This window comes from Amphiura filiformis, chromosome 4 (assembly GCF_039555335.1).
Source record: "Amphiura filiformis chromosome 4, Afil_fr2py, whole genome shotgun sequence".
Taxonomy (NCBI): domain Eukaryota; kingdom Metazoa; phylum Echinodermata; class Ophiuroidea; order Amphilepidida; family Amphiuridae; genus Amphiura; species Amphiura filiformis.
The window spans coordinates 28,620,918-28,638,753 of record NC_092631.1 but is presented as its reverse complement, the minus strand read 5'-3'; the positions used below and the strand labels follow the sequence as shown (position 1 = coordinate 28,638,753).

Sequence of the window (17,836 nt, the reverse complement as noted above, 5' to 3'; positions counted from 1 at the left end):
CGTACAAATCTGCGCTCAACTCGCACCCCATGATCAGAAATATCGTATACAACAGACAGATGCAATAAAGTATAGCTGCTGGTTTCTTAACACGGTAATGCAAAAGCCAATGTAACCTGATGAATCATATCGCTAAAATAACTGCGAAAAGGATGCCTGTTGGTTCATTGGTCAGGCATGGGGAGCCATTGTCCTACATTACGTATTGTGTGATATGGAGTGGTAAATTAGACCTTGTCAGACACCCGTGATCCATTTTGCATGGCTGACGGGTCATTGATGGTAAGAAATCTGCTCTTAAAAACAGGGTTATGCAAAAAAAACAAATTCCAAACTCTTGTCCATGACTGTACTAAAAAAATACTTTTTCTTCATTTTCTTCCTGTAGCAATTCAAGGAAGCAAGCCTAAGGGTGTTCATTCTATGTTATCGAAGGAGTTACTGTCTGACTATGGTCCAACAGTCCCCCGCCCTGTCCTGGACGCAAAGAAACGAATCGATGTGGAAATATATCTGGATATTTTGAGAGTCATCGACTTGGTAATTTAACAATTCAATTCAATTTTCTAATAACAAAAAATCACGTGTGTTGGTGACGATAAAAATCCTGTTGGTTGCATTTCCATTTCTTGAAATAATCCAAAAAACATTAATGTGCAAGAGAAAACTTTTTAGCCAGCTGCAACAATCCTTTATGCAATAATTATATCAACATAAACGAAAAAAGATATTTACAAGTACCGAGCATCATCTTACATGCAATCGGAAAGAAAAAAGCAAGGTACACCAACTTCATGTGGGGAAACAAGTAAAAAATGCAGACTAGACAATGTGCAGGGGAACAAAAACAGCAAATGCAGGCATAAGAAGTAGGCACAGTTCGATAGCCAAAAATTGCCAGTTCCAAGGCCCACAGAAGTGCTAAACCTGCAAACACAACCAGGATCAATGGAATACAAAAGTTCACTAGAACGAATGCAATATAAACAGACACGCTAAACCAAACAACCAGTGTAGGTACAAAAACAGGCAAAGTTCAATTGCCAAAAATTGCCAATTCCAGAGGCCACAAAGGAAAACAGGAAAACAGTACAAAAGTACACTGAAAGTGATGAAAACAACTGTGCACATAGCAGTCAAACAAAACAAAACAGACAAAAAAACAACCGACATTTCGAGCAGATAAACTGCTCTTCTTCAGGGACAGATAACAAAATATATAATCAAACAGCGAAAACTACATGCTGTAGAAGACAAGTTCAAATAGAACTCGGTAGCAAACACGACAACACAACTTGCCTTCAATTTTATCCATCGCGCTTTTCCGTCACTCTCTCTCTCTCTCACTCTCTCTCTCTCTCTCTCTCTCTCGCTCTCTAAGATTTTAGACTCCCCCAATTGTTAATATGATTAGTCTAAAATAATAGAGAGAGAGAGAGAGAGAATGAAAGAAAAGCGCGATGGATAAAAGAGTCAATTCAGATCAGGAGGAGGGGATGAGGAGTGATGAACAAAGACGAGGGATCTACAATCTGAGTCATGTTTATGATCCACTTTTGGAGACTGCGAGTAGGACTAACATCACTACCGGAAGTGACATAACTTCTCACCAGTCATCAGCTGTTGGATCATAACATCAACAAGCTTCGATAAAGTCAGTAATTCACTGACGATACTGTCAGCAAGAAAATAGTAAGTTTCTTCACTGGTTTTGACAAATTAAAAACCTGTTTATTTTGTTATTACCAAACCTGATGAACCTGTTTCAACTACAATTATGTAACTTGCACATATGTATCGCCTATATCCAGTGTCCATAGGGAGTAAACGGAATTGGGGTTAAAGGTCATTAAAGGGGCATTTCTGGTATATAATCAAATGCCTTCAAAATGCTTCTTCTGCCACATATTACATAGCACAATGACGTCACTTGCACATAGGCATCGGCTTTACCCAGTGCCTATAAATTATACACGGAGTTGGGGTCAAAGGTCATTAAGGGGGTAAAATCTTACAAGTACATTATATGGACAGTTGTAAGGGGTATCGGGCTCGCACTCGGTGACAACAAATCTTATGACCAAGGGAGCATGTTGTAGGGGTCAGGTCAAAGGTCATGCAGAGGTCAAATTGTAGAAATACATTTCCTGAACATCTGTAAGGGGTACGGGGCTTTTACTTCGTGAAAAGTGATCAGGGGAACATTTTGGAACACTCTCTGCAGGGTCCGAGGCAGGGGTCAGGTCAAAGGTTATCTGTGTCAAAACTTATAATTTCATTTTCTGGATATCTGTAAGGGGTATGGGGCTCAAATTCAGTGACAATAAATCTCATGACCAGGGGAACATTGTGCAGGGGTCAGGTCAAAGGTCATGTAGAGGTCAAATTTTCGAAATGCATTTTCTGGACATCTGTAAGGGGTACGGGGCTCAAACTCCGTGACAACGAACTTAATGATCAAGAGAAAATTTTGGAACACTGTGCAGGGGGCAGGTCAAAGGTTATCTGGGTAAAATCTTAGAATTCCATTTTCTGGACATCTGTAAGAAGTACATGGCTCAAACTTAGGACAACAAACCCCAAGACCAGGGGAACATTAAGGAACATCATGCATGGGTCAGGTCAAAGGTCATCTGGGGTCAAACCTTAGAATCTGGACATCTTCAACTCGTATGGTGCTCAAACTCGGTGACAGCAAACCTCATGACGAGGGGAACATTTTGGGAACATTTTTGTAGTGGTCAGATACCTCCAAAACACCAACATGTTCCAGCTAGGTTTGTGGTCTATGACCACACCACCATTTGCCACTAATATACCCTTGTTTTCTTACAGAATGAACGGGACGAAACATTACTACATAGTGCGTGGTTAACTTTGGTGAGATTAATTATTGCTTCATTGGGCTATTTCACTGTTTAATATCATTATGTTGCGGACGCGTTTCAAAAGTTTTTGTAACTCAATACAATTATTTTCTACTTCTTGTGTGTTCCGCTTAGTGATGTAACAGGATTCAATACCATAGCGATATGTAGCGAAAATAATTTTGAATGTATTGCCCTGCACTCATCACCTATCATGTTTGTGTATGTGTGCAATCATATTCGCTGTAGAAGTGACACAATAATCGGATTAACTACCATAGCCAGATAAACAATGTTTGACTAAATCGCCCTTCACTACAACGTTCACGCGGTATACCTATGCATTGAACTATATCATGCTGATCACTCGCACCTTGTAAGATTAGTATCTTTGAAAAGAGCGGTATTGTATTCAATCTATGATTGCAGACATACACCGGTGATGAGTGCAACTGCTTGTAAAGCATGGCGATATAGTCAAAATTGTATTCATCTATTACTATGGTAGTTAATCTTATTTATTACGTCACTTCTACAGCGAATATAGATTGAATACAATATCGTTCTTTTCAAAGTGTTACCATGGTTACGAGCCGTAATGACTCAAGGCCAAAATCACCTTTTACCCGAATTCACACAAATGCACAAAAAACATACACTGCTTGATTAAGTTAACAAAATCTATGTCTTTAATTGAAAGCAAAATATGCACATACAATATAATCACACAATTACAATATTAACTAATCGGTTCTTAATCAGCAGTCTTCCTCTTGTTTGCTTATCCTGCTAAAGTCGCTGTTCAGTGAAGTCCATTGTACACTTGCATTGCATTTATAAATCATTTGCGTATAAAATCATCGCACAGAAATGGTGCTGCTTTCTCCAAACACTTAAATACTGGCGCTGCTTTCTCCAAACACTTAACTCTTTGCACCGTTCTCCAAAAATTTAACTCTTTGCGCAGATGACAATCTTCAACAATGGTGCTTCTTTCACCAATCACTTTTTCTCCAGGGAACAAACTTTTTTCTGCACTGCTCTATTTTATTGACAGGTGTTTTTTTTTATAAACCAGACTGCAGCAAGTCAACAGAAGATCTTTAATCCTTTGGGGAGGAGAAGTACCTTCATATACTCAAAATCTCCTTCGTTGCTGTATTTAAATTGAACATTATTGGCTAAGCAAACTGATTCAAATGTACCTCTTTTTGAAGCACAGGATAACCAACACATAAAGAATTTACAGGCTCTCATGATATTCTGCAAAGGGCAAACTAAATCTTTCACCTCTGATCAAATTCATCAGCATCGTTCATAAATCACTGGTAAGCAAATGTTCTCAGTACAGATCCAAATATTAAGTAAAACTAGGTACTCACTAGAAATATTTCGATTCCTATCAAGGTGAGTGGTGGTGTTTCTAGTTGTTATCGGCAATCTTTGTGACTGATCTTGATGACGTCACGTGGGTTTAAGAACATAAGTCTTAAGTAGATAATGCTAATGAGAAAACTTTCACCAGATCACAGAGGAAAGCGTCAACTATAGAAACTTACAAATCGGCCATAACTGAACACACAGCAACAAATAATCACGTGATTGGGTGGGAGGAGTTCAAAGCCATCGACCAAGAAGCTAACAAAACAACCCGTTGGCTCAAAGAGGCCATCTGGATTAGAAGCAGAGGTAACACCAGCATGACCACCATGAACAAGGACGAGGGGGCGTACAGACTTGATCGAATCTACAATCAGATCATCAATCGGCAAGCAACCCATGTGACGTCATCAAGATCAGTCACAAAGATTGCCGATAACAACTAGAAACACTACCACTCACCAAACCAGAGTGAACAAGATTCCTGATAGGAATCGAAATATTTCTAGTGAGTACCTAATTGTACCTTTTTGGATCTGTACTGAGAACATTTGTTTACCAGTAAAGCTTTCAACTTTTTATACTCCTAAAACACACATGATTAATAGACCGTTCTGTCACATTACAACACTTCCTGTGGGTATTCCCCATATTATGTCATATCCACTTTATATTAGCAGGGATTCCCCTAATGGTGCAATGTACACTGAATATTATAGAGAGCAGGGGATTTTCCAACAATCCATAATATATAATATGATTTAATTTGTTTTGATCAACTTGATGCATGAGAGGAATTTCCCCAAATGTCTCATGAAATAGATTTTAATTGTAAACAAAGATAAATAATCAAATTATATTGCTCAGGGCATATCACAAAAGACACTAATTATTATATAGGTGTGAGTGAAACGTACATTAACTCAGCATAATGTGAAATTTCTATAGAATTAACGCCTATTCTTTGATAATCAATGGGGCGTTGCAGAATTACAGCTTTCGTCTAGCGTAGGGTCAGTCAGCCACCTGGACAACCGATTCTTTATGCGCCTGTCACACTACACCGAATAGGTTTTCCGTACAAGAAACGGATGGTATTTTAGTAAATCCGTTGTTGTTCGTCAATGATCGTTTTATGTTCTTTTTATGTCCTGCTATCATCCGCCAAATGCGTTTCGTGTTAGGTGATGTTCGTTAAGTCCGTCGGCAAGTTTTGTGCATGCACAAACCTTGAAACGGAGTGTACCGAATACACATGTTCGGTATTTATCCGATGTGTGTTCGTATGGTGCTGCATGTTGCCGGAGTTTGTTCGCTCTCCTTTCGTTCATGTTCGTTCTTTATTCGTTGCACTCGGCCCGTGTTCGTTGCAAATACGTTCCTGTGAGGCCTTCACCACCGGATAGCATATTTTTGCATTCGGTGATGTACGTTGACCCAGACCGTGTTGGTGTCACACTACACCGGATCGGTCTTCCGTATAAGAAACGGATGGTATTTTAGCAAATCCGTTAGTGTTCGTCATTGTTCGTTTTATGTTCTTCATATGTCCTGCTATTATCCGCCAAATGCGTTTCGTGTTAGGTGATGTTTGTTTAGTCCGTCGACAATACGTTTCAAGTTTTGTGCATGCACAAAACTTGAAACGGAGTGTGCCGAATATACACATATTCGGAAGTTGTCCGATGTGTGTTCGTACTGTCTGTTCTGTATATACAGGGTGTCCCAGAAAAAATTACCGAGTGAATAAAAATGAACGTAGGTCGAGAAATAGACATCGGAATCAAAAAATGTAAAATGTAGCTCATAGCCTATTTTATTGTGCATCACATACGAAAATTTTATTTGATTCGGTTGACTGGTTGGGAAGAAATTAATGATTACATAATGCGCGTATCAATGCAGTTCATTCCAAGTTTGATTAACAGGCACCTTTTTCATACTCGCTCACCGTTTCCAAAAGTTTGTGTATCTCATTAAATGTAGTCCACATTATCTATTTTATAATCCGACGGGGTTATGTTATTCATGCTTTCACTGAAGATGAATAACAGTTTGTCTGAGAAAACTTTGATTTCTGCAATTGGAAGCATTCCAACTTTAATAATTTAGGTTGTGCAAATATGTTATATTTTAACTTTCCAAAGAACATATGAGCCAAGAATGACAATGATCAAGTGCTTACATCTTTACGTGTGATTTTGATACCATACAACATTAATGTTGAAGTTTTAAATGATTTAAACTTTGCATTACAATATCTTAGAAATATTCCAAAAACATTAATGTGTGTGAGAAATTTTTAAGCCAGCTGGAATTCTTTATGCAATAATTCTTTATGCAAAATTTTATATAAACAAAAAAAAAAAAAGATATTTTACAAGTACCGATCATCATTCATTTTCAATATCGGGAAGGTTTTCAAATTTGAACAAAACCTAATTAAATGTTTTGCAAGAAAAAGATTGTTTAAAAAGAATGAAAAGGATTTCACCGAACACAATATGAAGACCGTAACAATTAGCCACTAGTGCGCATTGTGTTGAAAGACTCAAACTTGGAATGAAGTCAATTGACGCATGCGTTATGTAATCGCTCATTTCTTCGCAATTAGTCAACCGATTCCAGTAAAATTAGCGTATGAGATGGAGAATAAGATGGGCTACATGTTGATTGTTAGATTTTTGGATTCTGATGTCTATTTCTCGACTTACGTCCAAATTTATTCACCCGGTAATTTTTTCTGGGACACCCTGTATACCCTGGGTTTGTTCGTTATTCTTTCGTTTATATACCGCAGGTGTTTGCAAGGTTTCGCAGGCGCTTGTGCCGGATGTAGGCCTATGGCGAACATGTACATCGATCATGGGGGGGGGGCTTTCTGAAGGGTGTGTGACGCAATATCATATTTCCCCCAATTTATAGGCCTATGCATGTAAGTAGTATTGAGGGAGGGGTACTTTCTGAAGGGTAGAGGACGCAATATCAAATTCCTACCAGTTTTAGTGATTGACAAGAAAGAAAAAAGAAAACATGGAAAAGGTTAAATTGTACGTTATTGAGTAGGCCCAGGATAGTATATAGTAAGCCTAAGTATAGGCCTGTGATTATTATAGGCAGTGCTTAAATGTGGTTCCTTGGCCCAAAAGCCTGTGAAAATTACTGCCGGCCCGTCGATATGTAGGGCCCGTGACATTTTGTCACCAAAGTCAGTATTTAAGACGGACTTAGGTCTATTACTGACTTTAACATATCGATCCATGCATGCTTTATCTGAAATTACGAGTCTGAAGTCTTATATCTAAGTGTCAGTGGATCAGTGTAACATTTTAAATTTTGCAAATTCAGTTCGGGCCTTCTTTGTTTTTTGTTTAAGGCAATAATAGTGTAAAAATGATGCACCAAAAACAATTTTCCAAATTTTCCATTTTTAAAACAAAATTTTTACATAATAGGCCTAGGCCTAATAATGTACATAGGCCCTACAGTCCCCATGCAAATGGCTTCAATTGGACCTTCATTTTGAAAAATGGACAAGTCTTCCTGTTTGCTTCTGCTATGGACATCCACGTGTTATTTTTAAAACAATTGTTTATATTATACAATAATGGTGAAAACTTTTCAATGGCTTCAATAATAGGCTTTCGTTTCACCAATTTCGGCTGTTTCAAACTAAAATAGTACCCAATAATAGTGCTAAAATTTGTCCAAAAAATGACAAATGGGCCTTCATTGTCCAAAGCTTTCTCACCTCTATTGCCCCCGGACGCTGGTTGCCCTGATATATCAGATTTGTAGCCCTTTTGTACTTATTAGCCAATATTTGACCATTTTCGTCAAAGTTTTTCCCGTTAAAAGTTGTCTTTCCCCACTATAAAACGCCTGCAGGATTATTAGCGGCCACGACGCATAGAGAGACGAACGGGAATCGGACCCCCAAATCCGGACATTTGTCGGACGTTGACCCCCAAATCCGGTCATTTGTCGGACGTTGAACGATCGAATATAAGACGCCTGCAGGATCATTAGCGGCCACAACGCATAGAGAAACGAACGGGAATCGGACCCCCAAATCCGGTCATTTGTCGGACGTTGAACGATCGGATATAAGACGCCTGCAGGATTATTAGCGGCCACAACGCATAGAGAGACGAACGGGAATGGGACCCGAAATCCCACCGAATCTTCTGCCGGACTGGTGATTTTTCCACCGAATAAAATATTTTTGTATTCGGTGATGTACGTTGATCCAGTCCGTCGTAGTGTGACAGACCTATTAGAAATGCTTAGTCGCGCTAAAAGTCGATCGATACATGTTAAAATCAGCACAATTTAGAGATACACCTTTTTGCTATGAAATCAATTTTCTCGGTCAAATATAAAGCAATATTTTTTTTCTTCAGTAATGTCAGTTAAAAACTTGGTGCTTGGATATACATTTTTTTTAAATCCTGGTGTTAAAATTAAGCATCAAATTGTGTCTTTTAGTGTGATATTTTTGATTTTTATAGGCCTTGAGTTCGCCCGCGAGCTTTTTACAGAATTGATTTTTAGCGTCTCAAACTAATATAGTTTGCTAAAGAAAGATATTTCCCAACTCTGTAAGGCACATCGTGTGGGTCTATATATTATAGTTTTGTCAGAATTTCCGTTTTTATTTTACCCTTTTTCCCTTCATGCTCCGAAAATGTCAAACTCAGGGTCTTTTTCTCTTTTCAGTTTCCGTAAGTCTATTGTTCAGATACGAAAACGCAGGGGATTCAGTAAGTTTACTGTAATCTGACTTCATTGTTAACTTTGAAGTACCAATCAGGTTATTTCAATAGAGGGGATGCCTATGTCAATAAAAGCGAGAGAGACAAGGTTATGAAACACCGGTGTTAACACCGGTGTTTTTAATGGTCTAGCGCCCTCTCGTCTGACATTTTTAAATTGATCTACATTAATTTGACAAAATGCATGCCAATCCGAATGACAAAGTCCACATTTTCTATAAAAACGTTGAAAATAAGCCCTTAAATCACAAAAGGTCCGATTATGAGCCTGTCGCACCCAATGCACTTGTGCAGGGCCACAGTGTCGCGCTTCCCTCGTATCAATGTTCATCTCCCTATTTTGCTTCCTCCTGCAACCCTGGGTCACACCTGGGAGACTACCACTTCAGAATAACAATGACTTACAAAAACTGATACGGATACGGAAACAGAAACTGAAAAGATAAAACGACGGTCAGTGAAGATCATGAAGATTGCCCGACTAGCGATTTGGTAGCCCAAATCCCCAATTGGTAAATGAGGTGAATTTTAAAAATTTGCTCCCGTGATAGCCTGCAATTTATGGATTCCATGATTATGAAAACCATTTTGTCTGTCTGTTTGTTTGTTTACATAGGTTAGTCCGTATTAAGAGACGCACGCTTGAGGTCCATGAAAATCCACGGTCCAAACCTAGAAAAATTAGCGTGTTATTATAGGGGATTTTAATCTTCTGTCCCTCCTATCTCCAGGTGAATTTTGTATGACCTACCCCCGCCCCCCATCGCGGGTTGCCATTTTCATTACACCCTTCAGACTTGTGTTCGGGTTTGTTTTTAATTTGACATGTAGGCCTATAGGCCTAACCATAGTCATAATTAAGCGCTATACCTAAATGTATAGCTATGCTATAGGCCTATATTATTATGTAATATCATGTACATGTAGGCCTATGGGGTGGGGTGAGTGCAGAGGTGTGTGAGGTGGATAGTGCGGGCGTATGTAGGGAAACGTTGGGGTGGTACTCAACACACTTTAACCATGACATTCAATGCAAGGCTTATTGTTGCCAAAAATGTTTTTTTTTTTCTTAAGGTTATTTAATAAGTTTTTATAAACTTCCATGTTTAACCTGGTATTGTTTTGGCTGCTTCATTAGGGCCTATGACTTTCGGTGGGTTTCCAAAAGCAGTTTCAAACAAACACAAACAAAAGGCACCATACCCAGTCACCTTCGTGACAATTGAAACACTATATACGTCAGGTATTAACATCCAAGTTATTCTGTTTTTAGGCAAGCAATTTTAAATAATTGCTTGAACAGGTTTTTGTTAAAAACAAAAACCTGTTTAAGTTAGCAATGATAATGAATGGTTCTTATAAGACATAATCTCTGATGAGGAACTCAAAGCGCGTAAAGCACGAAATTTACAAACAAACATAAAAACAATAAATTTACAAAGATTGGTTAATAACGGAAGTCTGGGGGCGTTACGAAGGTTATTTGGAAGTGTGTTCCAAACAGCTTGATCATAAAACATACAGCGTAATATTATGTTTTAAAAGAAAGTTTTGTTTAAAATATTGCCCAATTGCATGTAAGATTGTCGGGCAAAGTTGTTTTGAGGAGAAGCAAATTTCAACACATTGGTCCGAATCACTCACGTGATGAAAGATTCTCATCGTGCTATAAACATGATCAGTAGGAGCGCTCATTACTCGTTGATGGTCGATAAACGTCCCAATAAATCGGACTTAGTCACCGGTCAGTTCTACAGCATAGATATCCATGGCTAACGATGGTTAACTATGGAAACATGTTAAAGGACATCAAGATAATTTTCTAAGTTATTTATTTTGAGCTCTTTCGAGACGAGTAATGGATATATTCTGTAGATTTAGGTTTTGCCTGTGACTGCTAATGTGAGGCCGTCGTAGGTCGTACGGGGCTCAAACTCGGTGGGTGGGTGTAGTTCTGTCCTGGCAAGAAGAAGTTTATGTTCGTTAAGTCATCCGACCCCGGGGCCCCCTCCAAGGGGTCATTTGAGGTCAAATGACTAAAAACTGCCATATGGGCATGAAACTAGGTCCTACGGGACTCAAACTCGGTGGGTGGGTGTAGTTCTGTCCTGGCAAGAAGATGTTCATGTTCGTTAAGTCATCCGATCCCGGGGCCCCCTCCCAGGGGTCATTTGAGGTAAAATGACTAAAAACTGTCATATGGGCATGAAACTAGGTCGTACGGGGCTCAAACTCGGTGGGTGGGTGTAGTTCTGTCCTGTCAAGAAGATGTTTATGTTCGTTTTAAAGTCATCTGACACCGGGGTCCGCTCCCAGGGGTCATCTGAGGTCAAATTACTAAAAAGTGTCGTATGGGCATGAAACTTGGTAGGTACAGTCAACATTTAAAACAACATTTTTTGAAGGTCATTTTGGGGTCATCCAAGGTCACCACGGGTCATCTGAGGTCAAATTAGTAAAAACTCATATATAGGCATGAAACTTCGTGGGTACAGTCAACATTTAGAGTTATAAGTTTAGATCATTTTGAGGTCATCCAAGGTCACCCAGGGGTCATCTGAGGTCAAATTACTAAAAACTGTCGTATGGGCATGAAACTTGGTGGGTACAGTCAACATTTAGAGTCAAATTTTTGGAAGGTCATTTTGGGGTCGCCAGGGGTCATCTGAGGTCAAATTAGTAAAAACTGTCATATGAACATGTCACCATCAGCCTGGTAATCGCGCCCAGCCGAGAACCGCCAAATATGGTAACCGCCTAGTCTATTTTAAAACTGATGCATCAATGACTATGTTCATCATGTCACTATTGTATCATTCTCACATACATTAGGAAATGAATTTGGAGAATAGAGGCCTTGCATGTGACATATCATCCCGTATAAAAAAAAATATGGCGGACTACTCAAATGCATTCAACAAAAGCATGATTGCAATCAAATAGGTTGATGACAACATTTGATTGAATGGACTGCACTCCGCCATAACTACGGTGAAGGACACCGGCTCAAATCCTTTGTTTGGAGCCAATCGATAATTTCATGCAGGGCCTCTATACTTTCTGTTAATAAAATACTATGCTGACCTCACACTCCAGTAATTTCAGATCATTGAGCTCAGTAATACATCAAAGAATGTCTTCCAATTCATGAAAACAAATAGATAATCTGCATATCGGATTAAAAGCTTGAGGCATTTTAATTGCAAGGCCCATTACTTATACACCAACAACAACATAGGCCTACAAGTGTATTATAATGTAGCATGTGCACACATTATCATGTTGTGGATGGTGAATCAAGCTGCAGTGCCTACCCATTCCCAAATAAATGCAGTGACCAACCGGTGTTCACTCATGATTGACGTACTGATCATTATGTATGATTTAAACTCATAGGTTTTGGCAATTTGGGAGGGGGTGGGTTCAAAATGACCCCATAGGATTATACGGGGGTAAACATTTCAAATTGCTCAAATACCCCTTTCAAATATATCAAATTATTTAAATAAATGAATGAATGAATGAATGAATGAATGAATGAATGAATGAATGAATGAATGAATGAATGAATGAATGAATGAATGAATGAATGAATAAATAAATAAATGAATGAAAAAAAATTGAACAAATTGTAGCGTAGCATTAAAATCATAATAACCATTGCTGGCAGGCGGATTCGAACCAACGATATTGACATTACCAGTCTGATGCTCTAACACTGAGCTATGCCATCATCTAGTAATGAGGGTCGAGTTTTTAGCGTATACAGTGTTTGTCTGTGAAAATGCCGCCTTGTGAAATAAATAAATATAAAGTCTCAATTTTTAATTTAAATTTATTTGATAATTTTCTAACCTATATTTTCTTTAGAGCAGGGACAAATATTTCCCCTTTTATCCAATTTGGCCGCTAAATAAGAATCTACTTCTTTTATTACTGATTTAATTCCGCGATTTGTTCCATTCAGCAATATCAAAGATTAATGTCAAGCATCTCACGACAGATATTTAGTTGGCTTAGTGGTTTTACACAGTGCTTTTTAACCGGGAGGTACCGAGATCGATTCCCACCTCTGCCTGCAAATTTTTTTTCAAGACTGGGAAATAATAACCTGACATTCGCCGCTGACATTCGTACTGCAGAAGCGGAGTTGTAACTTGTTAAACTTTGCTCCTTCCGTAAAAGGGTACATTATTTTGGCACTACATTATTTCTTTTTTTCCACGTTGCTGGTAGGCCCCTATTAAATATCAAATGGTCATAATTGGCGGTCACTTCAAATCATCGCCAACTGAACGAGGTTCAGGAATGTACTCTCATTGTTAATTGTTGGTTAATCCACCACTTGAACAGGACTTAACCAAAGCAAACAAAGACTTAAGCTTTTTTACGAATGCTATACATAAGTATAAGCTTATTATCCTCTTCAACAATAGGATTAAAGATTGGTGCTTGACTGGAATTACGTGCTAGTGTCATTGGTTATGGTTAAAAGGCAATAAGGTGTGTAATTGCAATATTTCCTCTGAATAGGAAAGACTCTCTACATCGAACCATGGATGCTGGTGGATCGAATTAAGGCCGATCCTGACTCCACTTCGCAGCGGTATGCGATGCTGCGATGCTTTTCAAACATCTCAGCATCCCGCGATGAAATTAAAATGTACAGGTGGAGTCAGTATCGGGCTTTAGGCATAAAAACCCAATTCGAAATGATGCGCTTGAGAATTCAACAATATAAATAATGGTAGCTCTATTATAATACACATTAATGATAAAATTCCAAAATATAATAAGTTTTCTGTCTTTGCTTGTCACGTGGTAGCGATTATATATACAAGACAAGTGGCCGAGTGGTCTAAGGCGCTAGGCTCATAGAGTACTAAGCGTTGCGCCGTGAGTTCGAACCCCGCCTCTGCCAAACTTTAAAAGAAGTAAATTAAAATTTGACTTTTTTAATTTCATATTTGGGAAATGTGACTGGGAGAATTTATGTATGGTGTGGAGTGGTGTGATAGGGCATGTACTTTAACTGGCCGGCGCGGTCCGGTGACTAAGTCTTTATTGGGCGTTTTATCGGCAGTCAACGAGTAATGATTAGGCCTGGGAATTTCGTTGCTATATTGAAGTTCTGGCAACACTGTAGCCATGCCGGTATTCACATTAAACCCAGGGATATCGATCCACAATGCTAGTATTAGCCTTAGATTTCACGCGTTGATTTTGACAAATTTTTAGCCGGCAGAAAAATGGTGAAATCAAAACGGAAATTCTGACAAAACTATGATATATCGCTCACGGTGATGTGCGTTAGAAAGTTGGGAAAAATCCTTCATTAGCGAACTATATTACTTTGAAAAGCTAAAAGGTTGATCCAAAAAAGGCTCGCGGGCAGAGTTTAAGCCTATCAAAATCGAAAATCTTACACGAAATGACTGAATTTCACGCCTAAGTTTAACACTAGGATTTGAAAAAAAAATACAGTATCAAGCACTACAATTTGACCTGACATTTACTGAAAAAATGAAAATGATTGCTTTTCATTTGGCCGAGGAAATTAATTTTACATTGAAAAGGTGTAACTCAAAATTTAGCTCATTTCAACACCAAATTCGATCGTTTGTATTGCCACATTAAATGACTGAGTGAGCCTTGCATAACAAAAGAATCGGTTGTCCAGGTTGCTAACTGGGGTAATACATGCAAAAATTGTTTTCACTTTTCACTTTTCCCCGCCGAAGTAATGTAGTAATCGGATCAACTACCATCGCAATAAGAAAAAACGATTTTTGATTATATCGCCATACACTAGTACGTTCACGCGGTACCTCTGCATTGAACCATATCATGCTGATCACTGATCACTTGCACCTGAAAGATTAGTAGCTTTGGAAGGAGCGGTATTGTATTGCAGACATACACAGGTGATGAGTGCAACCTGCTTGTAGTGCAGCGCGATATATTCAAAATTGTTTTCACCTATTGCTATGGTAGGTGATCCGATTGTTACATCACTTCGACGGCGAATATTTAATCCTGATACATCACTACTTCTACAGCGAATAACTGTGCGATTTTCATACAAAAATAGGTTCTTATTGTCACAAACACCTTACGGAAATATCCTGCGCCTCCCCGAGCCACTTCTGGTCCTGCCGGGACTCGAACCCACGACCCTGGAGGCGAGCGCGCTAGCGTATAGATCAAAAGAGGACTATCCCGTAAGGTATATAACACTAACGCACTTATACCTCCGTGACATGCTCCCCCTCCTCGTAAGGTGCGTCCTCGCGCCTTACTTCCTCTGTTTAAACTGGTCGTCCTTGATACAAGGCATACTCGGCCAGACTGGTCGTCCTTGTTACAAGGAATACTCGGCCAGCCATTTTTGTGAACGCCTAACCCTTTCCGATGGGTGGATCCCCCTGGTGTTAAGAAACACAAGGGACCACCGCTGCTACCATTTATGTCACAACCCCCTCACGGAAATATCCGGCGCCTCCTCGAGCCACTTCCGGTCCTGCCGGGACTCGAACCACGACCCTGGGATTAAGAGGATTAAGATCTTTATTTTTTTACCGTTACTTCATTTAGGAATGGTACGATGACTATCTGCCTTGGAATCGAAGTGTGTATCCCGATGTGAATGTCTTGAAGATACCAACATATCAAATATGGACACCGGATATCTTTGTTTACGAAAAGTAAGTAAAGCGGGTAAGGGTGTACGGAGTTAAAACTTCAAATATCTTTGATTAATTAATTAATTAATTAATTAACTTACCATATTGAATAACATTAATTCATTCATTCATTGGCCTGCGTTCCTTTATATGGTTTGTGAAGGTTATCATTCATCCATTTAATAAACAATAATATTATTTGAAATAATCTAGTCAGCTGGACTTACTACTTACATGTGAACAGTGTCTACAGCCTCTAAATAAATATTTTTCCCTGCAATGAATCACGTTCTAATTCTCCGTTGGTGAAAAGAAGTCCTATCTGATTGGCTAGAAACCGATCACTAGATCGCTCAGTGATGTAAGTACAGACTCAGATGCAGAGATATATTCAATTCCATTTAAATCACTATTCTACATCTATTATTGACGCTGTATACTGTCTCACTATGGTGCATTACAAACTTGTGATTTAATATTAGCACGTGGATCTGAGCTGAATGGGCTATGCTTGATCTTTTCATCAAACCACTAAGAAGGAGCACTTGGTCTGTGGATATATCTGTCTCTACTCTAGGGCCGGGAGTGAGTTGGCAGAAATATGGCTAAGTGTGTTATAAGGTCAGGGGGGTAAAACAATTTATGCAGGACTTACTTCTATGTTCAACTGTAGTAGTATTTTGTTTATCCCTATTAGTGGACACATACCTCTAGCAGTCACTATAGAATAGTTCAAGTAACACCGTAATGTCTACCCAGAATCCATTGCTGCAAATTATTTTTGAATTTCAAACTTTGTCCGAATGGTCTGCAAATGGTAGAGATTTGTCATTTCTGTCTGTTGGTAAGGGTATGGAAGTGGTTGTGTAAGCCTACCCATAATGCAATGTGAAGTGGTTGTTTACCCATAATGCAATTTGTAAACTTGCTCCAATCGGGTTGGAACTCGGGGAGTATAAAACCGCAAAGGTCATCTAATGTCAAAGGTCGGGTCAAATTTAAAGTTGCTCCGATTGGTCTGTAACTTGGGGAAAATAATCCCTACCAAACTACAAAGGTCATCCGAGGTCAAAGGTCAGGTCAAATTTGAAGCTACTCCAATTGGGCTGTATCTCGGGAAAATGATCATCCCCAACACTCCGGGAGTCTAAAACTGCAAAGGTCATCAAATTGGAAGTTGTTCCGATCGGCATTTAAAATGATCCCTGACACTTGAGGAAACCTCAAAGGTCATCCGAGGTCAAAGGTCAGGTCAAATTAGAAGCTGATTCGATTGGGCTGTAACTTGCGGAAAATAATCCCTGACTCCCGGGGAGTATAAATCCGCAAAGGTCATCCCAGGTCAAAGGTCAGATCAAATTTAAAGTTGATCCGATCAACAAAGCTCATCACCAGGGAACAGTTTGGAACATTTTGCAGGAGTCGTGTCAAAGGTCAAGGGTACACCTCCCCCAACTTAATTTACGGTCTATCAGTAGACTATCACCGCGATGTGGCTCTAGTATGATTATAATTCTCAAACAGTTGAGTATGACATTATTATCGTACGATTTAAAAACATTTCGGTGAAAATGCAGTAAAATATAATTATGTGTTGAAAGAAAACGGCAATCGCAGCTGAGTGTATTGAGCTTGCAGTTAGTGTATTGAAAACAAAACCTGAGTTTTACCTGACAACAAATTGAATTTGTAATGACAACGTCGTGTAGGGTACTGAGCATGCGCAGATTGTAAAACCGTGTATGAATAGAAACGCTGCGGTATCTCATATCTTTCAAGTGATATGCTTAACCTGAGTCGCTCGGCCTATCTCGAACAAAATCGCCATGCATGTGTAACTGTTGAAGAACGAGTGGATTCGCCGTACAAACGCCGTCGAAGTGATGTCATAATCGGATTATCTACCATAGCAATAGATGAATACAATTTTTGAATAGATCAATACTACAAACAAGTTGCACTAATCATCTGTGTATGTCTACAATCATAGGTTGAATACAATAGCGCTCTTTTCAAAGATACTAATCTTACATGTGCGAGTGATTAGTATTTCTTTGACATCTATGGTTCAATGTATTGGTACCACACAGTGACAACGACAGGCAAATAATTATATTGTACAGGCAGGGAA

At 39.0% G+C, this 17,836-nt stretch overlaps 1 long non-coding RNA gene across 1 annotated transcript; it reads left to right on the top strand.

Annotated features, from left to right (window-relative positions):
- The first annotated feature begins 458 nt into the window (after positions 1-458).
- On the top strand, positions 459-15,696 carry LOC140149764 (uncharacterized). Its single transcript, XR_011858728.1, has 3 exons — positions 459-540; positions 2,836-2,880; positions 15,617-15,696. It is a non-coding gene; the product is annotated as an uncharacterized lncRNA (long non-coding RNA).
- The last annotated feature ends 2,140 nt before the right edge of the window (positions 15,697-17,836 follow it).